This window comes from Coloeus monedula (assembly GCF_965178545.1).
Source record: "Coloeus monedula genome assembly, chromosome: 7".
Classification (NCBI taxonomy): domain Eukaryota; kingdom Metazoa; phylum Chordata; class Aves; order Passeriformes; family Corvidae; genus Coloeus; species Coloeus monedula.
This window is the reverse complement of record NC_138787.1, coordinates 37,029,467-37,055,024: the sequence shown is the minus strand read 5'-3', so window position 1 is coordinate 37,055,024 and position 25,558 is coordinate 37,029,467. Positions and strand designations below refer to the sequence as shown.

At 41.3% G+C, this 25,558-nt stretch overlaps 1 protein-coding gene across 5 annotated transcripts in view; it reads left to right on the top strand.

Annotated features, from left to right (window-relative positions):
- The first annotated feature begins 14,681 nt into the window (after positions 1-14,681).
- Positions 14,682-25,558, top strand: part of GTDC1 (glycosyltransferase like domain containing 1) — a 171,757-nt gene continuing 160,880 nt past the window's right edge. For 2 of the 5 annotated variants that reach the window (XM_082284744.1, XM_082284748.1), the window contains exons 1-2: positions 14,711-14,731; positions 24,080-24,197. The gene's annotated coding sequence lies outside the window, so the exon portion shown is untranslated. The other 3 variants (XM_082284745.1, XM_082284746.1, XM_082284747.1) reach the window with 3 other exon arrangements.

Below are 25,558 nucleotides of genomic sequence, written 5' to 3'. Positions count from 1 at the left end.
TTTCTATATTACCCAGTAATATATTATGCACTAATAAAGTAATCATTCACAAAACACTCTTTAGTTTACTATGCCAAAAAGAAAAAAAAAAATCCATGACATGTATAATCTAGGAAAGATCTTGTTCCACTAACAACTTCCATAAACAGCCACATGTAATTTTTTCCAGAAATGAGTCAAAAGATCGCTTGCTAAGTCACTGGCTGGTACAAAATAGATGCCATTAGGTAAAACCCATTCCAGTGAGCTCCAAAAGGGCACAATGTTGAAGAGCATCGTGGGCTTTGCTTTGAAAACGTTCTTTCCCACACACCTGCTAGGCTGGTACAGCTGAATTTTCCCGTTCTTGTCAAATCTTTCCTGTTTAAAATGAGTAATAGTGCCAGATTTCTGAAGTAATACACCACTTAGTGTCGTACTCCCTGGTAAAGTTCCTCTATAACACTTTTATTTGCAAAGGTTACTATGACAGCTGCTTGGCTGAATTTATTTTCAAATTGGGCATTTATGTTCTTCCATAGCTATTTGAATTATTCTTTTACTTCATGTGTTGAATCTAAAATAAAAATTTTATCAACTTTGGAATGTGATTCATTATTTAATTTATCAGGATCATTCTCCTGAATTGCTATAATTCACCTCATCTTTTGTAGGGTATATCCATCTTCTACCTTCAGTCTTTAACTGACTGCAACTTTATTTGCTGCACCTTTTTCATCTTTTATTAATTGATTAAGCTGTGACAGCTCCTTTTGAAACACCAAGCAGAAAAGACAAAATGTTTTCATAGATTCTGAGGCCATCACAGTTCTCCAGCGTCCCATCCTGTGTGGGCTGGATCACAGACATTCACACAATCCACCTCAATTTTGAGTTATTGAGTCTGCAGCTCAGTCACTTGTGGTTGACTTGGAACATATTTTCTAGGAAGTTTTCCAATTTCAAAGACTTCAAGTGACAAAAACTATCCCACATCCCATGTGCAGTATCCAAATGTTAAATTGTTCTAACAGCTGAATTATGTGCAATCTTAAAAATTTACACCTCATTTCTGGTATAACTTTTTCAGCTTGGGTTTATAGACAGATGACCATTTTCTGCCTGTATCTTTCTTGTGATTAAAAGGACTTGTGGAACTGTGTATCTTCTCTGATTTATTTAATGGGCTTAAATGCAGGCTGAAAAAAGTGGTATGTAACTGCAATAGGATTTTTAAAGAGATAATTTAAGGGCTCACTGGACAGCTTTGAAGGCAGTTAGTGAACATGCAGCTGGGTTTTAAATATATATATATATATATATATATATGTATGTATGTATGTATGAGGGTTATGTAGTTATATATAGAGGCTACAGGCTACAGGTGTGGAGAAGGGACTAGATACCCTAGTAGGGAATTTCTGTAGGAAAATTTCTGTAGGAAATCTCCTATACCAACACAGCTGTTTAAAGGTTAGTGAGTCCAGGACATGATCAAATTACTATCTCTGCTTCTTTCCTCTTCTTCTTCTTCCTGTAGGCATCTTGGAAATTGGTCTCAGGTCCCATATGGGTAAGGTGAATACATGAGGTGTTTCTTAAACATAGAAGGAAGAGCAGGGTATGAGAACTACAGTCTGTGATGTTTCAGGGAATGACGGAAATTACCAGACACTTCATGAAAAAGTCTTTTTTTTTTTTTTTTAGATTTTCCCTAGTAGCTTGGCAACATGTAATTCTCCAGTCTCCCAAACCCTGTCATCTAAGTTATGTTAGGATTCAAACAGCTAGCAGACTGTAAACAGGAGAGATTAGTCATCCTCAGATCCCCAGCATTACCATTTTGGAAAGAGGGAGAGTGGTTCCTGTACGACCCTGTGCTGTTTACATTGGGGTAGCAGCAGGGAAGAACATGGGTAAGTCAGATATAAATGGCACTTCAGAAAAAAACTGGAAACATTTGCCAGCACTGTAACCTACTACGTAATAGCTCCTGAGTGGTGCTCAGCACTGTCTCACAGATGCCCTTCAGTAGGATGAACCCGAGCATCACAGTCTAGTGAGCGGGAGACAGTCTGCTGCTCTGTTTGAGCTGAATTCCCTCCTCACCATGGTGACCAAGAGAGTTATGTCTGATCTGCTATTCTGGCAAGGTCCTCCATCATTTCTCTGTCTTCTCAGCGCAAGCCTCCTCATCGGCGTTTTCCAAGAAACCTCAATCACTCTACCTGACAGAGCTGGACTTCCTTCCAGCAAATGAACACAAGGGCCCAACACTGTCTTTGGGAAAATATGTTCTTCCCTCCTGGAAGGACTCCAAAGGGCAGGCTATCCCAGAAAACCTCCTTGAGGACCTGACAGTAGCTGCCCCAAGGTTGTGTTTCAGTTTGTGCAGATAAACAGTAAAATAGAGTAGGATAATGGGATGGGTAAAGGTGGGGCCTTGCAGTGCCTAAAGTGGACATACAAGAAGGATGGGAGCAGATATTTTAGCAGATATTTGTCTGTTACTACAGAGAAAGGGATAATGGCTTTAAATTAAAGGAGGGTAGATTTAGGCTAGATATTAAGAAGAAATTAATGGCTGTGAATGAGGTGAGGCCCTGGCACAGGCTGCCCAGAGAAGCTGTGGATGTGCCATCTCTAGAAGTGCTCAAGGCCAGATTGGATCATGTTTGGAGCAACCTGGGATAGTGGCAGGTGTCCCTGCCCATGGCAGGGGTTGGACTAGATGGCCTTCAAGGGTCCCTTCCAACCCAAACCATTCTAAGCCTCTCTGGTGCCATTTCATTCTGCACAGGAGCACTGACTGTACAAACACACAGCAGGTCATCCTGAGGTTCCCAGCTCCAGCTCTGGGATTGTAAATCGGAGTGATGTTACCTTTAGCTGAGACAACCCGGTCTCAGAGGTGCCGTAAGAGTCATCCAAGCCCTGTGCTATTGTTCCTGCTGCTGTGTTTTGTCTGGGCAGCCCCAACTCTTATAAACAGGAAACCGGAGACTTCAGATGATTTCTCCGCCTGAATAGAGATTGGTACAAGTATTTGAGATTGCTGCCCTTCTTCCAAACAAAACTCATTTATATGAATATTCATAGGCAATTAAACTGTCGTGACTACTTAAGGAAATGCCTGGACTTACATATAGATTAATGTGCATGTGTTTAGGCGACAGGTCTTGCTCCACGACCTACAGATATCAATCTATTGTTCTGTCCTTAAGCTGCCAGCAGGCATGTTTTTCTCCTGAAATTCTTCTCCCATAAATACCAAATAAAACTATAGTTTGTGCAATAGTCCCAGAGATATCGGTTGACCCAGACTGTATTTGTTTGCATGAGACATCTTTACAGCACTCTGGGGAAAAACCAGAGTTTCAAAACCAGAGCATTGATCCTCAGACAAATCTGCTGAACCATGGAGCAGTATTTCCTGACTTCCAGGTATTTCTTTTGGAGTAGATACAGTAACACTTGTACATCATTCTGAGTCACTCCTTGTGCATATGTGCACATTACATCCATTTTCTTCCGCGCTGACAGGGCATTGCCAAACGATTTAGTTTAGATAGAGCTGGCTCTTCAGCATAATTTTTCACACACACATTTTAGCGCCCTGAAAGCTGAATTCTGATTTACAACCTTTTCGGAATTTGTTTTTCACCGTGGTTTATGCCAAAGATGTTTTATTCATATAAAACAAATGCCTGACATTTGTTTCATTAAGATATTAAACTTGCACTCCGTTTGCTCTCCTGGAAGACACCAGCCATATAAAGGATTGCCAGGCCATGCTCTGGCGTGGGCACGGTTGAGGGACTCAGAAAATGGCATGTGAGCTCATCTTTTGCAGCTCTAGCTAGGCAAGCCCTGTTCAGAGCCCTGATTCAGTGGCTATTAAATAAACCAGAAAAGCACCCAACCCCACCCTTTGCAGCTGGAGCTTTGTCTGAATGTGATAAGAGATCATTAATTTTCAATTTGACCTCAGACTATAACATTCAAGTGGCCTCTTTGTTCTCATAGCGATGTTACAGGCAAGGTCTGAGTCAAAGGAACAGGAACGGAAATATTAAAATAGTCCTAAAAACCTTTTTACTCTTGTGATCTTGCTCCTCCTAACTTAAACCGAGCACACCTTATCCACTGGACCATCACGGCCCCACGACATGGACTTCCTCTTGGTGCTTCTTTCCCAGAACAAACAACCCTGGTCAGCCAAGGTGAGCAGTTGTGCAATGGTAATAAGGGATATTGAAACTCTGCTGCGAAAACATGTTGTGAACAAATCACTGGGGCAAAGTTTATTTATACCAAATGTCTGCGTGTAGCATTTATAACAATCCAAAGTCAGAATAAAAGCTGAAATTCACTGATTAAAGTGCTCGCTGTGAATAGCTCGTACAGCTCTGAATTCAAAGACAGAGTTGAAGAAGTTGTTATTACAATCCACTGCAAAAAGAGCTATTGTGAACCTATGGGCACATCAACAGCTGTCTATGGAAAATTATTATTATTAGAGAATAGAAAATGTCCTATTTTTAACAGATAATCCCAGAATCTGGGTTGAATTAGAATGAAGGAGAGCCCATCTTCCACATCCTTTTTCATTCAGGCATTTGGCAAGCTGAGACTTTACACAATGTAATTTAGGATGTTTGTTACTGGCGGTTTCTCATTGCAATACCTCAAATACTTCAGGAGGGGACGTAAGGCTTGGGTCCTTCTGTAGATACACAACTGCTTCCTATGGCTCTTAGGTGCTTTAGGCTGCTTGGTTCGGGTTCACAGGGTTGGAACAAGGTTGTTTTAGGATTGGTTTAATGTGTTTTTTCTGCTTTCAAGTAAATCCAGTTTTCCATCGACTAACTCATGATTTGTACTGAAACAAACCTTTAAATGAAACAAACCTTTAAATCCTAAGATTCCTCTCCCTCTGACAGAATTAACAGGCCTGGATGGCACCACAAGTTGGACTGGCAATCATTAGAGACTTCATTTTCTCTTCTCTGTGCGTGCTCTGGGGCAAGAAATCCTGTTGGGAGATTGTCCTATCAAGTATAAGGGAAAGAAATGTGCAACACCTTGATGGTGTCTCCAGAAACCTTCACAACAGCCTGAGATCTGCTCAGAAGCCTTTGGAGCTACATGGGCAGAAATAAATTTTATACATCAAGTAACTGACCTCAAGGAATATCTTCCTTTATAGATCCAAACTCTTTTATGCAAGTTTAAGGGTACTGGAAAGCGAGGGATGATGGCTTAACTTAGTTCAAATGTTTGGTGACTTCCAGTCAGAGTCAAGCACAAAAACTGTTGGGTTTTTTGTTTGGGTTTTTGGATGATGCCTTTAGGCTTGTAGGTATACGTAGCCTGTGGAAAAAAAACCCCACAAACCAGTGTGGGTTTGACAAAATTTCAGCTTCCTGATGATATGAGCTCAGACAATCAGGGAAAACAAGTAATATTATCTGGGTTCCACCACATTATGTGACCTATGTGAACAACTCAGGCAGAAACTGAGACCTGATAACACTTAGGATAAATATCCTTATGGGGAAAAAAAATGTTGTGAAATACTTTCACAGACAAATGGTGATCTTGAGCAATTTTCTCCTGGTCAGTGGGCAATGCTGAAACTTGAGCCCAGCACTGATTTTAAATATTTTTGCTCTCTTCAGCTCTGGTATTAATCTGCAGGACTCCACTCTGTTCTGGAGTGATTATCAGTGAGCTGATGGATTTAACTGCAAATATTGGGAAGAGTTCTTCCAGATCTGCACTTTGTATTGCAGTTACTAATATTTTTTTATTGTTTTTTTTACCCAAACTTAAGTTATGTGAATGTCATATTAATTAAACAAATTCAGAATGGGTTAATTCAACAACTGGAAGGCTTATATTTCTCACCGTTCAGTAATACTACCCAAGTGTCAGCTCCTAGTTTGAAAAATTCCTCTGAACTGGTAAACCAGAGAATAATAAAGATACTATAATTTTCTTTCACTAAAATAAACAGAATATTTTCCTAGTTAATTGTTTACATGTCTTACTCCTGTCACTTCTTTCCTTTCATCCTTATTTTTCTTGCTTTCCTTTATTCACATTTCATCTCTTGAACTCCTTATCTCTCTAATCCCTTATCCTTTATGTTTTTGTTTTATCTCTCATTCCACCACTTTATTCCCTGTTTCCTAAGCCTATCTCCCTTTCCATGCTAGGCTCCCCAGGCTTTAAATGCCCTCTGAACCCTTTTTCCCTTTCCCCCAGTTCTCTACCTTTCTCTTCTCTTTCATTTTTCCTTACAGCAATCTCTGCAGAACAATACTAGAAGTTGAGCTGGCAAGCTGACAAAAAAGAACAGTTGGAAAGAAAAGTTTACTCAAAGACAGGCACACTTTTTTAAGGAAAAAAAAAAAACCATAGGAAGGTGTTGCCAAATCATCTGCTTTTTCAGATGTGAAACTTTTAGCAAAGCTCTCTGCAGCACTGATGTGAGGGAAGGAGCAGGAAACACTATCAGGTTGCCAGATGACTTGAGGATGGTGAGGTGGGATTCTTAAGTGCACGTGATAGCAGTAATTCAGGATATTATTCCACATGTAAAAATAGCTATGCAAAATTAACACAAAGGCTTTGGTATAAAAAGATAAAAGCCAGGAAACTCAGAGGCTGTGCAGCTCTTTTTATCTCGTTTCATTTTGGTTAGGGGATTGTGGGGAAACAGCAGAAGAGATAGAGTGTTTACATTGCAGCATCTGGGCCAAGGCGTAGTCATGACAAAAGGTTACTGCACTCCTGCTTGGCAAATGGGTGGGAAGAGGACTTGGGTGTAAAGGTGGTGATCTCAGGCTGGGAGCACATGGGCAGAGAGGGGAAAGGTGAAAGGCAAAGCTGGAATAAGTCATGCAGCAGAGTGTAGGCACCCACAAATCACATGGTGGGTCTACCAACGAGAGAAAATTCCAGTTGTGACTTGCAAAGGGGTGTGGTTTTTACTGGGGGTAGAGTAAACCACTTCAGGTTTTGCCTTATAGAGTCTCAGCTTTCCAAAAGCTTCAAGAAATGTTCTTTCCCTGAAGGCTGAGCGGCTTCAGATGGCAAATCTCTATTAGATTGCATTGGCTTACCCTGAATTTGAATTTCGCTCCTGGAAATAACATGGCCATGCGAAGAGAGCTGTAGATAGGATTTCTTTTCCCATCCCCACCATCCGAGCTGATGACCCTGGGCCTTGACTCGCATTCCTAATAGGATAGGCCTTCCTTTGTAAGGATTCTTTAGCACCTGTAGGTTACGTGTTCAATTAGCATCTATATCCTGAACCGAGCTGAGTTGCACAAGCTTTGAAAAAAGTAACAACCAAATGGCTAATTAGGTCAAATTTGGGGCGTATCAAACTTGACAGTGTCTGGCTTACATCACAGTGGATTTACATAATGGAACTTAACGGCGCTGAAGAGTCTGTTGTGTCTACTCTGATTACTCTATGGAAGCTTTTTTCCGTGATTTTCTTTAAAACATAAAATTTTCACTCAGAAGAATATCTTCTTGATAACTTTACTGTGTGGCTTGTATAGAGCAGGGCTTATACTGCTCATTACCTGGGCTACTAACACAATAGTGTTACAATCAGTTATCTTATTTTTCAGAACTCAGTAATCAACGTCAGCAACCAATTGTTTAGCAAATTTCCTTTTAAAAACCAAAGCTATTTTTCAACTGTTTGTTCAACTACAAAAGCCTGGGAGAGATGGCAAAACCCATGAGGACTCAAGGTAAATGCCTTTGTTTTTCTTTTCCAGAGATACTACCTACCAATGAGCAATAATAAAAAAAAAGCAAACAAACCAACAAAATTCTAAGTTAATAAAGTTTTATATTCTTACTGTGGCTTCCTCTGTCTTCTAGCAGCCCATCCTGTACATCAAAGGTCAGAAAGAACACAATGAGTCACTATCAAAACCCAAAGAATGCTTCGTGAACAATTACTATACATAAATTGCAGCCTGGTATTTCATTTCTGTGCCAGCTCACAGTAATACAGCCCATTTCCTCTTCATTTTTTTTCCCCTGCAGCTTTTGTCCATAATAGCAAACAGCTTTGTTAATCTGCTCACAGAGCTTGACTTTGGTTATTTTTTTTTGGGGGTGTACTTATACCATTGCCTTTTTGAGTAGTGGGCAGCAGTGGTATGAAATGTCTTGCCCCAGCTCTTCAGGCTACACTTCTTCGGTGTCAGAGTCCCCAGCAACTCTAAAAGACTGCCAGGCTTTGTAGCCAAAAAAATCATTAGGAATACTGAAAGAGTCCTCTTTGAAACCCAGAATCAAAGTTTCCCCCAGAGAAGAATCAGCTGTACATTAGCTCATTCCCAGCAGAGCAAGTGAGCCCCATGCAGCTCTGAAACCTGTGCTGATCCCTCAACACATCCACCGTCTGCAGGACCAGCCCTGGGATCCATTCACCCAGTTCAGCAAACACGGGACCTTATACACTTTTATTACATGTGCATGTGGGACAAAACAGGCCTGTTTGGAGCCAAAAGTATCTCAGTGATCATCATCCTTGGTATTTCATCCCGCAATCCCCAGTTTTCCCACTTTTGGCAATACCTTGTGTTCATGACTCTTGCTGCAATCCCCTCAAAGAGAAGCAGAGACATTCCCTTGTATAGTACAACATCCAAGAAATAAAAAGTCTTAAAATTTTGCTGAACAAGTATCATGAAGACAAATAAAGGAGAATTGTTTTTCAGAAGGTAGGATTTATGTGTGTGTGCAATTAAATAATGAATGCAAACCCAGTTTTACAACATCTTCATGTTATTACCTACACACTCAAATTCACTGGTCAGTTTTAAGTAGTCTGCTGGTTAATTTATTGCCTCTAATGAGCAATAATATGGACTAGAAAGTTGTGATGACAAGCAGTAACAACTGGCATTCTCTCAACAATTCCACACTAAGAAAAGAGGGAAGTAAGATAATATCAGCCAGCTTCCTTCTGAAGAAGTTTGGTTAAGTCAGAATTCTTCATTTTAGAAAATTACAAAGCAAAACTACTTCAGACTACTATTCTACCTAGCATGGGAGGAAGATAGCAGATATTTTTAATGTTCCTAAAATAATCACATCCTATTGTACCCAGCTCTAGTAAAAGGTAGACTGAAGTAAAACATTGGGGTTTTTTTGTGTGCTGAATTGTGAGAAATGTTCAAGGACCCTTTGCTTCAGTTCATAATAACAGAAGTAATCAGATGTGTTTGAGGGATGTATTCATGGCCATACACTGAACCACAGGACTCAGTCAGGTCCAAGGCTTTGATTTGTCTTCAAAAATATTCACATCAGCTACTGACATGAAGGTGACTCCAAGAAGGGTTTGTGACTGTGCTTGCAATACACTTGACAAGTTTGGAGCCTAAATTTTAATTATTTACTCTGTTATTAACCCATGCAGTTTCCTGTTTTCAGGCTCTCAAAAGGAGGTGGTAGCACTTACATATCTTTGGGGATTAAGACCTAATCCTGTAGGGGCTCCAGGCTGGCAGCATTTTATCCTTATAAAAAACACCACTACAGCAATTGTGAATAGACATAAGTACCAACAGGTTCTCCCAAGACTGGGATATATTGTTAAAATGCTATTCTGGGGCAAGAGTATTTTTGTAGAATCATAGAACGGTTTCAGTCAGAAGGGACCTTAAAGACCATCTCCTTCCAATACCCCTGCCATGGGCAGGGACACCTTCCACTAGACCAGGTTGCTCCAAGCCTCATTATCATGAAAATCTTATGAGTTATTAATTATTTATAAAAATGGAGTGTATTTAGCAACTTTGAGTGAAAGCTGCTACAGCAGGCTAATTCATACATCTATTTTGAGCTGAATTTCAGCAAAGCATTTGTAGTTTTTGTACATTCTTGGTTGATTAATTCTGAAAACTTGCATGTACACATATAATCTCCATTTTTGCATATGCTTATACCTATCTGCAAAGTACAAGTGGCATAAGCGCTGTGGAATTTGCATACATCCAAACAGAAGACTCAGTTCTGCAGGAGAACTTTTAGAATCATGACCCCTTCTAAGCTATACCAGTAAAATATAGAAAACTCGCTGTCACTTATGATGTAGAGCAAAATGAAAGTAGAGATGATGAAAGTGCTTGCTTGTGAATGAGAGAACAATACATTCTTCAGTCCTTCCCTGCGAAGAAAATATTTCTGCTTTTTTTTTTTTTAATTTTCTTTCTTCTCTCACACTAACTGAATGTGGGTGGAAAACAGTAGAAAAAGAAAGGGTCATGTTTGCTCCTCAAAATTTGAAGATGGTGTTTTTTTCCTTTGCCACAGATGCTCCGTGCTCATCAGTTGCCGTGTACTTCTGAGAGAGAAAAGAGAGAGAGAAATTGCCAATAACATTGGTAACCTTAAGTGTAGGCATGCATAAAAATTTGCTGAAAATTGGGTTGTGGTGCATGTTCTTATTTTAGATTTGCCCTTGTTAACGTCTTTTTAATAAACAGGTGCATACACTTCCCCAAGCTGTCACTGTTGTTTATCCAGTCTGCACACTTTAGAAATCTACTAATGGAATAGACCCAATCATCTTAAGGATCTGTGCTTTAATAAGCTACAGTCTCAAAGTTTTCAGGAAAATACTTTCTGGCACTACAGTTCTGCTGGATACAAGCTTCACAAGGTTTGCTTTTCAAGATTTAAAAAAAAAAAAGCGACACAATTTCACTTCTAAGTTCAGCACAATGTAATAGAGAGTTTGGCACATGCTTGACTTTAAGATTAGCAACAAAGTGGGATGGATAGAGGGAAGGGAAAATAAAAAAGGTATAAGAAAGGTGGAGTGTCTCCAAAAAAGGAGAGAGCTGGGTTGTTCTTCCTGGAGAAGAAAAGGCTCCAAGGAGACCTTACAGCACCTTCCAGTGCCTAAAGGGACTCCAGGAGAGCTGGAGAGGGAGTTTGGACAAGGGCCTAGAATGACAGAACAAGGTGGAAGAGTTCTAAACTGAAAGAGGTTAAGTTTAGATTGGATATTAAGAAGAAATTACTGCCTGTGAGGGTGGGGAGGCCCTGGCACAGATTGCCCAGAGAAGCTGTGGCGGCCCCATCCCTGAAAGTGTCCAAGACCAGCCCTGGATGGGGCTTGGAACAACTTAGTCTAGTGGAGAGTGTCCCCTGGCCATCACAGGGGGTGTTGGAACTGGGTGGTCTTTAAGGTCCGTTCCAGCCCAAGCCATTCTATGATTCTGGATCCTGTTAAGGGAACCAAACTCTGCATTGCAGGTCTCAGCCTAAAGGAGCACAAACACCCTTTATTAAATCCATCCTATGGTTCTTTGAGAAGAGAAACTGATAGTTACAATCAACGTATTAGAGATATTTTTTATTATAACTACTTTGCTATTGAAATAGTTAAATAAGCTAAAGGTATATAATTAACTGCAGTTGCATCTCACGAGTTTTAGATTGCATTGCTGGAGATCAGTATTGTCCAGTTGTAGGTGGAACAGTAATTGCTGGAATTTCTTCTAAGTAATGCCATGGGAAGAGTTTCTGCTTTTAATTCTTTGCTGAAGGTGTTGGTCTGATGGTCCTGGAGATTGTAATCTTTAATATTTATTTCAGAGAATTACAGAGTGGGTCAGGCTGCAAGGGACCACAGTGGGTCATCTGGTCCAACCTCCCTGCTCAAGTAGGGTGATTCCAGAGCAATGGCACAGGATTGCATCCAGATAGTTCTGGGATATCTCCAGTGAGGGAGACTCCACACCCTCTCTGATTTCTGTTCCAGTGCTTGGCCACTGCACAGGGAAGAAGTTCTTCCTCATATTCAGGTAGAACTTCCTGGGCATCAGTTCTTGCTCCGCATGCCTGGTCCATGCTCTGACCCCTTCCTGCAGACACTGACAGACATTGTTGAGGTCCCCTCTCAGCCATCTCTTCTCCAGGCTGAGCAGCTCCGGCTCCCTCAGTCTTTCCTTGTAACAGAGATGTTCCAGCCCCTCAATCGTGTTTGTATCCTCCGCTGGACCCACTCTAGGAGCTCCATGTACTGAGGATCTCCAGAGGTTAGGGGAATGAAAGCGGCAAAAGAAACTTTCACCGTCTCACTGAAGTTACTTGGAACTGGATGATCTTTAAGGTCCTTTCCGACTCAAACTCTTCCATGATTCTATGATATGTAAACCCAAAGTTACCTCTGTTGCTATATCAGAAAAGGAAAATTTCCAGCTATCACCAACTTGGTTTGCAGTAAAGTCTATGGCCTACATGTGAGAAGTCAAATAACCCCATACTTACAAGCAGCTCCTAAAGGGCTCTTTTAACCTAGAACTTCACATGACTTCATGTGATATGGGTTTCACAATGCCTCATTAGGTGAAGAACGCCTGAGCAGCCTCTGTGCTGGTCTGAGTCACGGTGGTCCACAAGGAACTCTACTCACAGACTTCACTGCTAGCATTATTCCTTCTGGGAAAAAGGCAAAAAAAGAAAAACATTTTACAGCAGCAAGCCTGGGTGCAGATCGAGTGATTTGCCATGAAAAAAGTTGGAGGGGCTCATTAGAGGCAAAGTTATTAGGCCAAGCAAACAGTTAATCCCTGTCACACAGAGGTAACAGAGTTGCCAGCCTTGAACTCTAAATTAAAGGCACTTTCTGAGCACCAGAGAAGTGACTCTTTTTTGCAGCTTCCTCAGTACCATCCGTCTACCATAATGCTGTGGTGTTTTTCTTTCTTTAAATTCTGGGCTCCAACTAATTACTGGCAGGAAGTGCCTATTTTTATGCCATTAGTATGCAAATGAGTGAGAAGTAGAAAAATATTCTAAAGGAACTGTTACAATATCTGTCCACAGATTACTGGCCAATTAGAACATGGGATTAGGGCTGCGGGACCCCAAAAGAGTATGGCCAAAGTCTTTCTGCTTGGGTGCCTCAAGTGTAGTTTCAATGGGAACTGTATATACACGGTTCTTTTCCTCAAAAAAAAGGGAAAAAAAAGTTCAAGCCTAAATTGCCTGCTTACAAATGAGCACTTCTACACTTGGAAAATAAATGCCTTCACTTCCTTGCCTCAATTTTTCTATCCATAAATTGGGGATGAAACATCCTGCTTGTCTGTGTTCCAGCACATGCCAGGGGCAAATTATTCAGCTGGACTGGAGGCCTCCTCATCTGTCACCCTGTCTGAAAGACACAACCTTATAAAATTATTTATAATGTGCATGATAAATATTAAAAGATTTTCGGGTCTTACCACTTCTGCCTAGGTAAAACCCATGAAGAAGTGTGCATTGTGATGTTTTCACGTTTCCATAACTTGGCAGTGTCAGGAATTTAGAGGCGCAGGACAGTGGAAAGCTATTGGAAAACAACTTTACTAGGATTTTTGAACCTAAAAACTTGTGAAACAAAACACTGCATTATCCTAAGGGTATTTCTCATGCAAATCAGCCTTCTCGTCACTCTTTCACAATCACTGATTAGCCAGAGTAGGAAAAAAAATACATAATCCTCAAGTTACTGGTGTTGATGCTTCTCACAGCTGTACTCTTTGGAAATTCTGCTTCGTCACTCCATTAGGTGTTACTCATTTTGACTTCCTATTAAAAAAAAAAAAAAAAAAGTTTCTGTCTACATACCAGAGATAACACCACACTAAACTGAGTCAGTGTGACAAAACACTTCTCCCCTAAAATAGTTTTTCTGGAAGGTTTGTTACTCGTTGTGGTGAAAAAGAGGGTTGATACTCCTGCCTGTAACAATTACACCTTCAAAGGAGGCCACGAAGGAGTTGATCAGGGGGATGGAGCACCTCTCCAGCAAGATAAGGCTGAGAGAACAGGGGTTCTTCGGCCTGAAAAAGAGGAGGCTTTGAGGTAGTTTTCATTGTGACCTTCCAGCGTCTGAAGGGAACTTACAGGAAAAATGTGACAAGACGACTTACAAGACCATGTCATGACAGGATAAGGGGGGATGGGTTCAAATTCAAAGAGAGCAGGTTTAGATTCGATATTAGGAAAAAATTCTTTACTGGGAAGGTGGTGAGGCACTGGAACAAGTTGCCCAGGGAAGTTGTGTCTGCCCCATCCCTAGAAGTGGTCAAGGCCGGGCTAAATGGTGCTTGGAGCAACCTGGTCTAGTGGAAGGTGTTCCTGGCCATGGCAGGGGTTGGACCGAGGTGGTCCTTAAGGTCCCTCCCAACACAAACCATTTTACGAATCTATTGTAATGATTCTATGATAACACCTGCTCAGCCTCTCTCAGGAGCTGCACCACCTGAAAAGGCTTGAGATAGGGAAAAAACCACACACCTCCTAATCATATCTAACTGGCAACCGCCCTGATTGTCACTCCTTTCAGCTGCTTCTCACAGAAAACCATCTTCTTTCTAATTGCTTTTATTTAGCCCACCTGGTGCACAACTCCTTGTTATATATTCTTCCCACCCCTCCCTACTCCCAAAACTCTAGCAAAGGGGTTCATCGCTTTCTTCGCACGGTCTGGTTCCCGCCCCATCACTTCGCTCTGGGTTCCTTCTCCCCGTGCCCCGCAGCGGCAGCCGGGCTGTCCCTGGCGGAGCCCCCGGGGCCCGTCCCGCTGTCCCCGCGGGCAGGGAGGGTCCCCGGGCGGCGGGGCGGAAGGGGGGGCCGGCGCTGAGCTGAGGGAGGGGCCGGGACGCCGGCGCGTCGGTGCCGACGGTCTCCAGGAGGGAGTGAGGAGGAGGTGAGCGCCCTCGGGGTGGGGTGAGGAGCGGGGCCGCCCGCGCCAGCCGGGAGGGAGGGAAGGGGTCAGCGGGGCGGGCACTCGGCGGCAGGACCGGCGGCGGAGAGGGGGCTCCGGGCGAGCTCCGCCGCGCTGGGCGAGGCGAGCCAGAGGAGCCGGCTCCGCCCGCCGCGGCTCCCGGCACCTGCGGCCGCGCCGAGCACGGGCCCGCGGCTGGGCGGGGGAACCCGGCCTCCGTGCCCCGAGCGCCGCGGGCGGGCAGGGGCCGCTCCCCGGGGAGCCGCGGTGCCGCCTCCCGCCGCTCTAACATGGCTGCCGGCGGGGCCGGGAACGCGGGCAGCGGCTGCGGCGGCTCCGGCCTCTTCCCGGGGCCGGGCGGGGAGCGCGGCCTGGCCGGGCCTGGGCCCGCGGGGGAACCGCGCCGCAGCCGCCGCCGGGGCCCGCGCGTTCGGAGTGCTCGTGGGGAGGGTGTTTCTTACAGACGCTCTTCTTTTGCCCCTCTGCTTTGACATACAAGGTGTGCAGGGCAGGGGCTGCTTTTTGTGAGCAGCTAAAGGGAGCGGCGAAATCCGAACCCGGGTTGATTCCACGTATCAAAATTAAAATGTTTATACGTATAAGCACTTCTGCTGGTGAAGCTGTCTGGAAAAATTGCACCCTTAGTTTTGGCATTCCATCAGGCTTTATAGAAGAAGAAAAACAAAAACATAAAAAATACTACTTTTACAAAATGTGTATATTTTAGGATATCGGTTTTATTATTTTAAGCTAAGAATGCCGTGGAACAGAACACTTTGCAGCAGAGGAGCTGCTTAAATCTACTTTATAAACATATCCCAACTTTAGGAAAGTGTGTCTGGGATGAATGGGACTTGGCAGGTCTGCACAAGTTTTTTAACACATGACTGTGGTGACTGGAGTAGCAGACTGGAGGAGAGAAACCTTTTAAAGGTGCAAAAGCATATGCTTTCTTTTTTTAAAGAAGCGTAGAAAAGAGTTTGAAGCTTAATTTATGGTTCAGAGTTGAGCCCAATAGTCAGGTAGCAGATTTTAGTGTGGGTTATAACAATGGCTTAGCATAATTCAATAGAGCTATTTTATTGGACTCTATTAACCTGGTTAACCTTAAATCTTAACCATGACAGGGTTTTTATGTAAGGAGCCTCTATACAAAGTACAATTTTGAATTTTAATTGAGGCTTTCGAAGCCTAATGTAGAGTGTATTCCTGCCTCATCCTTTTTTCCCCTTCTTGAAAGTCCAGGTGTATTATAGTCAGTTCAAATGCTGTGAATCCAGGTTGCACAAATCAATTAAGGGCATGTTGGATTTTAAATCAGTGCTTTTATTTGGGGTTTGTACGTATATAAGAAAGTGAAGGTTATTCTCAACATAGTATAAACACCTTGGTGTTTACAAATGTAGCAATATATAAGTATGCTTTGTAATTGACTTGTTTGCAAACTTTCTGGTCAGTTTCCCCGTTTAATGATAGGAGCCTAGGGAGAGAGCTCTGCTCAGCTCAGCGTGTTAGTACTTTACAAACGGAGCGCTAACTTCCTCCCTCAGCTGATAAAATGCACAGTTTGATTTCTGGTACACCTGAATTTCAGTCTCCTGGGATTTGCCCTGAGTTACACACCTGTTAATTAACCCTTGTGGATCCCTTGCCTGCATTAGGATCGATACCAAGTGCAACAGGTGCTGTTGGGAAAGTGGTGCCTTGTAGCTTGCAAAGTGCCTGTGTTACAGCTGAAACCTGTCGCTTTTGCTGCTAAGTCACTCAGATGCCAGTGTAAAAGTTATACAACTTCCTTAACATTGTTTTAAAACCAGAGATATAGACATATTTTAAAGACCTAGCTGGCTGGAGGCCCACTTTGGAGTGGCCGGTAAAAGCAATAAACTATCCTCAAACATTTTGCTCAATAAAATTTGAGAATATGAAAACAAAAAGTTCCTGGTTTAGCTTTTTATAAATGTTTTCTATGCCCTGTGACTGCAAAGTGCTTTGAGCCCATAGCTCAGAGCCACATGCCTTGAGCATTTTAGGCCTTTGTCCCAGTTTCCAGAATTGACTTTGTTCCTTTCTATTTTGATCAGAGCAGTGAAGGTTTGTGGTCTCTGACCAATGTCCTGCACTGGTGAAAGTGTCTAAATAGATGATTTTTATCATCAAAGCAGCACTTTTTTGGTGTACTTTCCTTCACTTGGGGTTCTTGGAATCAGCTGCTTGTGCAAAACCTGAATGGCTGTTGGAAGCTGTAATAATGCCAAGCACTTCCTGACATAGAGAAGGCCAGGAGTTCTAGAGCTAGCTGCTGTATTTAAATTCCTTACTGTCTGTAAGCTGGAATCTAACGTACAGAAGAGAAGTGAAGTATATATGCATCTCATTGTTTGGCTTCACAAGATCAGAATATGTTTGTCCAAAACAATCCCATGAAGTCCAGGTTGGGAGAGCCATGGTGGTAAAGCATCTCTCCTACAGCTGTTGAGCAAATATTTGATCTGGAATATTGTCTTGAATTATCTCTTCCAGTTGCAATGAGGAAGTCTTGTCCATAGACTTGATATGTTACCTGGTTAAATGAATGTGGTAACTGCTGTTTCTATAAAAATTGGGTTGGCATATGTAACATATACATTCCTGCATGAACAGAACTGTGTTCTGTTGTAGGGAAACACACTGAAAATATATTTTAAGGTTTGATTTTTAGTGGTATGTGTGTTATTCTTAGTTGTAGTAGTGGTAAATGTTCAAGGCCAGGCTGGATAGGGCTTGGAGCAACCTGGTCTAGTGGAAGGTGTCCCTGCCCATGACAGGGAATTGGAATGAGATGATCTTTAAGTTTTCTTCCAACCCGAACTGTTGAATGATTCTATTCTGTAATGCTGGTATAAATAACTACATCTTAGTGTTGACTGTTCTACTGCTTGAGACAGGAGCTGTTGTGTAGTGGGAGTAGTAACAAAAGCAAAGCAAATGATTTGCTGACTTGAACAGAGTGAGTCTCTCATTGTTTGGAATTGCTTGTATAACTCACTATTATGTTTAATTTAAAAAAATTGCAAAACTGAAGGGTAAACTCTAAATATATACTCAAGGCTGTTAGGAACTCATGCAGCATGCATTTCAGAAAGAAAAAAAGCTGGCTACCATGTTGGTTTTCTTTGCCATTTGTATGTGAGAAATGTTCTCTCCCGAGTTTGTAAAGCAGGAAGATCACTTTAATCTTTGGTGGCAGAATTGTTAACGAGGGGCTGTGGAGAGCCAGCCTTGGGCTGCCCCCAGCCATCCGTAAGCGGAGCAGTTATCGGTGGGGAAGCGGGGCCTGAGTGCTGCAAGGACACAGAACCTGGTGTGAATTTCACTTCTCCATGGATTTATATCAAAGGATGTCTTAAACGTACACCTTAGCTGGCCATATTGCTGCATGTCAGATGTGAAAGTAAAAATAAACGTGTGAAGCACCAGGCAGAGTAGGAAATGTAAATCTGAAAACCATGTCTTCAGTCTATTATTGTAAATCCTGGACCCCATCTATAGGAATTCATGGGAGCATATATATGTTTTATTTTTGATCAGCAATATTTCCTGTAGGCAAGAAATCAAAGATCTTTTCAAGTTATAAGTGACAATAAGTAGGGAAGCCAGGATTTCAGATTGCTGGTATTTTGGGTACAAGTAGCTCTTTGATGTCCAAATGAGAACGGGAGGAATGTCTAAAATTAACAGTGAAGTATGTAACATTAATGATGAAATGCAGAAGTTGGAGGAAAACAGGCAAGGCCAGGCACAAAGTGTGGTTTGGTCCCCCCCCCCCCCAATAATTATTGTTTTAGGGTCCAAACATAGAACACAAGCAGTTGTGATACATAAATCCCAAAGTAAGTCAATCTTGTATAAGCAACTTTGATTTAAATATCTGTGTGTGTATTACATATTGCATATAATCAAATGTGCAAAATTTATTACATATGTAATTTGCTGAATTGTGAAAAAATTAATGTTAGGGTGCCCAAAAAAAGGGGAATTTAGTTAGTTTTGCATCTGAAAACATCTGTATGTATTGTGGCTCTACAACAGTGTGACCAGTGTGGCTTCACGTGCTGTTTTCCAGTTTTGTTCCAAAATTATTTTTGGGCAGTCAGTGCCTGCTTGTGCGGCAGGTTGTCTGTGTTACTGATGCTCAATATTACAAGTATGAAATTGCCCTAAATGCCATGGGAATGTTTTCTTCTTGGAGGTGCAGCAGTGGTTCTTAAGAAGGTCACTTTGGCCATGCCTCTGGCAACAGAAAATGTGTGGTGGTCATGGTCTTGATGGATAAAACACCATCCAGAGTGCAAGATTTCTTTCACAGTCATTTTTAGAAGCTGTCATTGAGATAAAAACACACCCTTCGAGTTCACGCCTAAGTAATTGGATGCAGATTTAATACGATTCAGTGTTTTATTCCTTCTTGGGATGGAATCCATGTCCCGTGTTGGGCATGACTCACCCTGGCAGGATTCAGTGGTCAAGCATGTTGGAATGAAGGCTGAGGACTTTGCTGTTGCCAGGCCTTATTTTCCTCAAGAACTAAGAATTTTGGTTAATCCTCCTAAAGCCTAATAAAATGTACATATTAGAAACAGACCTGTTGTAAAGCCATTGTATGGAAGAACTTCCAGAATATCATAAACCTCTGTGCATACATGCAAAAGGAAATGTTTGGGAGTGCTTAAAACTCAGAATGGATGATTAGGCAGAGCAGTGATGGTGTGACTTAGCTCCATTTCCAGACCACCTCTTAGAAAAATATCCCCTTTTTCCTGTTCTTTCCAATCAGTTTTGGGGGAGGGAAAAAAGCTAACTTCAGAGTTGTGTGTTAATAATTTTATTGTGGAGTATGTGCCTATATAAATCTTGAATCTGTTTTATTGGTGTTATTTACCAGGTGACACCTTTGTAAATAAAATAGAACTAAAATCCCTGTTGCATTGTGAAAATAAGGTGTTTTTATAAGTATTTTTCCCAGTATATATAATTAAACAAGTGATTTTTCAGAAGCACCATAATTCCCATAATTTAAAAACAAAAATCTTAAGTACAGCCCCTCATTTCATCTGAATCGTATTTCCTATGTGTCTTTCTGCTTTAATATTTACTTTGCATACAAATATGCCAGAAAACAAAAATTCAACAAGTAGTTGAACATATTGCATCTTTTATGTTCTGGTTCTTTTCAAGGTTTACATAAGGAATATGCTGTGAGATGACTTTGCAAAATAAGAAATCCATAAAAATCCTGTGAAATTCTGTGTTTTGTGATTTCCCAGTTGAAAGTTTTCCCTGTCTGACTGCAGGATTGCAGTTTAATACAGCAAATTTCAGAGTAAAACTTCTGTTTGGTCTGAGTTGAAGTTCTCCAAATAAGCAATAACATCAGCTTGTTGACTTTACAGAATAATTTCTTGTCCTGATCTTGCTTTAAGAAAACTTTAATGAGAAATATGCTCTTGTTGTTGTTAAGTCAGTTTTCTTCTTGTTGTGTGATTTAAATGTAAAGGCAAGATTTATGGAAATGACTGCAGGGTGGTGCTGGCCTAATTAGTCATTATTTCTGGCAAGGCATAAAAAATGGCTGTTCTTGTGCCTAAAACTAATAGTGTACTTTGTATTTAATCTGTAGGTCTTTTGTAAAACAAATGGTTGTGCTAAAAACTGCAAAACACACACATTTAAAGTTCATATGCTATTATTTTGCATGCTGTTTTGGCATGTGATTTAAATTTTTCATCGATAGTTAAATTTACTATTATGTATATTTGAAATGTATATATTCTAAAAACCAGGAGAAGTAGCTGAGCTGGAATTTGTGGTAGAAATTTTTGAATTGAGTATGGCTTTTCTACCAGTGTCTATTCAAGGATTAAACACAAAGCACTGCAGTGCTTTATAAGAGTACTAATACCTATTACAAGTTTTTTTTTGCGAAGAGTTTTAGGATTATCCGTGTGATATGTTCACCATTGGGCTGAGGGGTGTCTTTTAGGGCTTTCTTTTTGTAGGCCTTGTTGTGATAAATTACCAGTAATTGGTATTTCACCCAGAAGTGACCCAGGTGACTTAGGAATTCCACCACCTTCAGCATGTGGAATGTCTGTCCTAATCAGGCTTAAGAGAGGGGGTGCATTAACACAGTAATGATTGAAACCTGCCTTCTAAAGGAAAATATTCAGCAGGGCATGTGACACGAATGCTCCTCTGTGCCTTTGCCCTCTCCTTGTCCAGCCACAGCTTTTGGACAACCTTAGTGACCACGGGATGTTGCTGAAGCACCAGGCTGCTCTTGAAGTTCTTCTCTGTGAATCCATTTTGTGATTAAACTTTTAAAAGTCACAGCCCCCAACATGCAACTGCAGTTTCATGGTAGCTCTGACATTATTTTACTATTCACGCTGTGAGTTTCATTCTATAGTAAAATGAATATTATATTGGCCTTTTAAGTTGGTTGTCAGTGGAGAATAGGGAAGCTACACTTAGAGCATCTGTATGCAATCTTGGCGACAAGTAGGACCCTCTGGAAAGCTGTTACTGTTGGGGCAGAACTAATCATTCCATGTGAAATTATATAAGGAGAATTAGCTCTGACTCTACCTCATTTCCTTTCATACTGCTGCGAAAATAAGCTTAGGAACGTCAAACCTTCCCTCCTTATTTCTCTAAGTACTTTGTTAAATACTTCTTTTTATTAAGGCTTGTTTATTGGAGGTGCTAGCAGAGAAAATGTAACTGTCTGTATTTCTAGGTGCTAATGGGATGTGCATCCTTGCCTGATTTGGCAGTTGTGATTTCCTTCCCAGAACTGGATTCCTGGGATCAGTTGCTGTTGCCTTCTCTGTACCTTGACTTTATTTCCCTGGCAGATCGTTCCGAGTATTCCACATTTAAGGTAGCATGCTTCATGTGAGAGAACATTGTCAATCACAGCCTGCCTGTGCTATTTAGAAAAGAGATATCAAAAGCCTGCTTGGAGCTCTAAGGAGCAGTCAGGTCACCTGCTGAGTTGCCTGGCAGGAGCCTAAACTTGTGCAGCCTTTAAGTTTAGGAAAGAAAACAGGGATCTCTGGAGGTCATTGCTCTGTGCTGAGGCCCTGTACTGTATGTGTGAGCGTGTAGTTCAGTGTCAAGCCAGAGAGAGATGTACAGGCCATTCCTGACATGTTCTTCTTACTAGGTCTTAAAAACAATCAGTGGAGATTTGTGTAACCCCTCCATAACCTAATCCCTTGTTTAGCTATCCCTAGAGGTAACATATTTCCTCTAATACTATTCTAATTTTTTTCCTAACCTGTTAAGCTTCTTGGGTTGTTTTTTTTTTATTTTTTCCTGCTGTGGATATTGCAGTAGTGGGGTGTGATTCTTGTAACTGCTGTTAACCTGTTTTGAAGTCTGTCTCCTCTTTCTTACCTTTTTTCTTTTTTTTTACTTGCTGTGTAACTCTTCCAGATTGCTTAGGTTTTCTTCTGAGCTCTTGTTTCCTTTATCTGTATTGAGACCTGAACATAGTCTACAACCTTAGTATCAGTGATGTACAGAATGAATCTTACCATCTTTTGTATATGATGCTCCTATCATTATTATTATAAATTGGATTTTTAAAATTTAGGTGTTCAGTATTAAAACTCCAGTTTCAGTTCTGTTGTTAATCCCTTAGTCCCACTTTTCTCAATTCTAACTCTTTTCCCAGAATGCTTGCAGCATTTCCCAGGTAACTACCAAATTTTGCAACTGTATTGTTCATCATCCAAGTAATAAATGAAAACATTAAATAATCCTGCACTGAAAATGCCAAGAGGAAGAAGCTTATTATATTCAGAGTCCTGCAACCTGTTCCTTGTTGCAGACCCAACCTTTAGAGCTGGAGTCACAGAACAGCTGGGTTGTGCTCTGATTCTCTTTGTCTTTGGGGCCATTGCTGGTCTTGGTTCTTTCTGTCTGTGCCAGTCTTGCACTGCAAAACCTGAAACTGGCCAAATTAGATCTGACATCTTGTAGCTATAGGTGTTTAGGGAGGGAATTTTTAATGAGTTAAAAGAAAACAGCTTGGAGAATGTTTTTGTGGATCTGCACTCCTGGGTCAGTGATGACTCAGTTTCTCTGAGGGGTGTGTAAAAGTTATCTTTAATTATACTTCTGTGTCTGACCCATGAATGGTCATTCTTCATGGCTGCTAGGTCAACACTTTTAAGAAAAGACTTTGATCAGTCAGGTCTGATTTGAAGTGTTGTTTTGTGAAGCATGTGGAGAAGGGAGGAAGGGAAGAAATGCTCTCTGCTTCAAAAACCTTCTCTTTATTGATACTTGCTTGGAACATAATCTGTAGATGTGTTTCTTGTATGTTGGTGTTTTACTACACCTGATGTGATCAGAAACACTTATCCTCTGCCTTTTGGTGTTTCCAGAACCAAAGCAACTAAGAGATGCTGACAGAGTTGGGAAGTCACAAGGACTGTGGCTTACAGTTAAGGCAGATGTGATTGCAACATCTGTGCCTAGGAAAGCTGCAGTCTGATCTGCCTTCTGTCTTCAGGATTTCTGGGATTCCAGAAGCAGAAGTGGTATAGATAAGACATGTCCTCTGAGGTTTTGAAAGGCTTCTGCTCAGATTGTAAAGCTCCTCCTTATTAGGCCCACAGGAAACACATCTCCTCTAGTGCAGCCAAATTGGTATCATTGTTAAATACTTCTCCTCGGGCTCTCTGGTGGTAACTCTGCTCTGTGGTGGGGTTATTTGGGATGAAGAGCCTCTCTGGCTGCTCTGTGGATTGACTAGCTGAGTGTATTACTGGCATGTAACTGTGCATGGTAATTTCTGACTTGGAAGCTGTGATGTGATCCAAAGAACAGTTTATAGAGGGTTTTCCACCTTTTTCCTTAAATTGGACTCTGTAGGCCTAAAATTTGGGACTTCTAACCTGAAATCATTAGAACACAATCTAGCAAATAGGAAGAAAAACCCCAAAGCCTTGGCATCAGACAAATGAAAATTCATTTTCTTTAATGACTCTCCCCTTTGCCAGCTGTGTTCTTGGAAAATGGGTCTTTGCACTTGGTTTGTTTTCAGTGCAGCAACTGTGTTGGTTTCTGGGTGGCATAAAATTGTGCATATTTCTCTCTGGGTTATGAAGGAAGCCCTGCCCTTTCCCTCATCTCTGCACAGCAGTTGTGGGGCTGCTCCTGACCTCGGGACTGTTCTTACATTGGGGCTCCCTGCTCGCTGTGCTTCTCCTCCGCTGTTGAGTCCTGCTCTGAAGGCTGTGCCAGGTGAGATGTGCTTGCTGTTCTTTCCCCTTTCAGGTGAGCTCCTCTGGCCTGATGTGCAGATGGTGGGAAGAGAGAAGTCAGTGGCCTTCCTTTGTTCCCCCTGTACCTTTGAAAGGACTTCGCTCAATGCAGTGCATGGCAGGTGAAGCAGGTATGATCTGTGGGAGTTCAGCAGCAAACACTTCAGAAAAGCAAAGATACACTGCTCTAAGTTCACAAATCTGTCCTGCAGGAGAAACTGTAAGTAAGACATCAAGAAAGTAACTGGATGAAACATTAAGACAGTGTCCACATGACCAAAGCAGGTGGTTTGCATAGTTTCTTTCATGCACAGTTTTTATGTTGCTGTCATCATAATACAGGACAAATGAATATGCTTTTCTCTCAGTGATGTTTAAAATTTGATTACCTGAATATTGATAATGTTCAGTGCTTGGAAATATTTGAAGAGTTTTGTTCTTCACTAGATTGTACATAGAGTAATTTTGGAAGTTGAACAGTATATTTCACTGCAGATTATCCTAAAGTAAGTTCTTAATAGTCTGGATGTATTAATATTCATTTTTAGAGTTTACATTGTTAAATGTTAGCTATTAAATTCTGTTCAAGATGTAAACTAATCTGTTTTCTAGCATCAATAATGCAAGTCTGAAATTCTCAGTTTCATTTTAAGGTAGGGCTTTTTATTTGTATGTAGCTGTTGAAATAAATTACCAGTACAAGAAAACATTCTCCTAATAAACGAGGGATGCCTGGAGTTGGCTCTGCTAACTGAGACAATTTAATTCATCCATCATCGGGGATGATGTTTCTTAGCAACACAAAGTATTTTCACCTGGGGCACTTTCACAAACTTTCACATTTTTCTTCAAATACAGCCTTGGTAGTGTTTTATATGACCTGAAGTTCGTCCATCTGTCCTGAAGCTCCCAATACTTTGCCATTCTCTCCAGTGATCAAATGATCCGATATATGGGTTTTTTTCAGCTTAATGATACACAAGTTGACTGAGAATCATTTTGTGTGTCAGGTTTTTCCAAAGGGTTCTGGGAAATTGTGTTGCTCTGTATAGCAAGGCTAAAAGTTATTGAAAATGTGTTACAGTTTCATAATAAAACAGATCCAAAAATTATTGGCTGGAGAGAACTAAATGTTTTCTGATAGTCATAGCCTCAAGGGGGATACTTGGATCATTTGTAATAAAGGGGTATCTTTGATATCTTTTGGTGAATTGACTAGTATTCTGTTTAGATCATTATTTATGAAAAAAACTGGCTTGGTACACAATGTTACATTATCAGATTGTTTGGGTGTAAGAATTGCCTTAATGTATTGCCAGAATTTTCCATGTTTATTCTTTTCATGTGCTGAATGAATTTAGAAGAAGCTGTTGATCTATTAAAAACTACCTTTACTTCTTGCTCTCTGTTTTTTCAACATGTATGGGGATGATTTGATCAGTGTAATTACCACCTGGGGAGACTTGGCTTGCTCAAGAAACCCCTTCAGGTA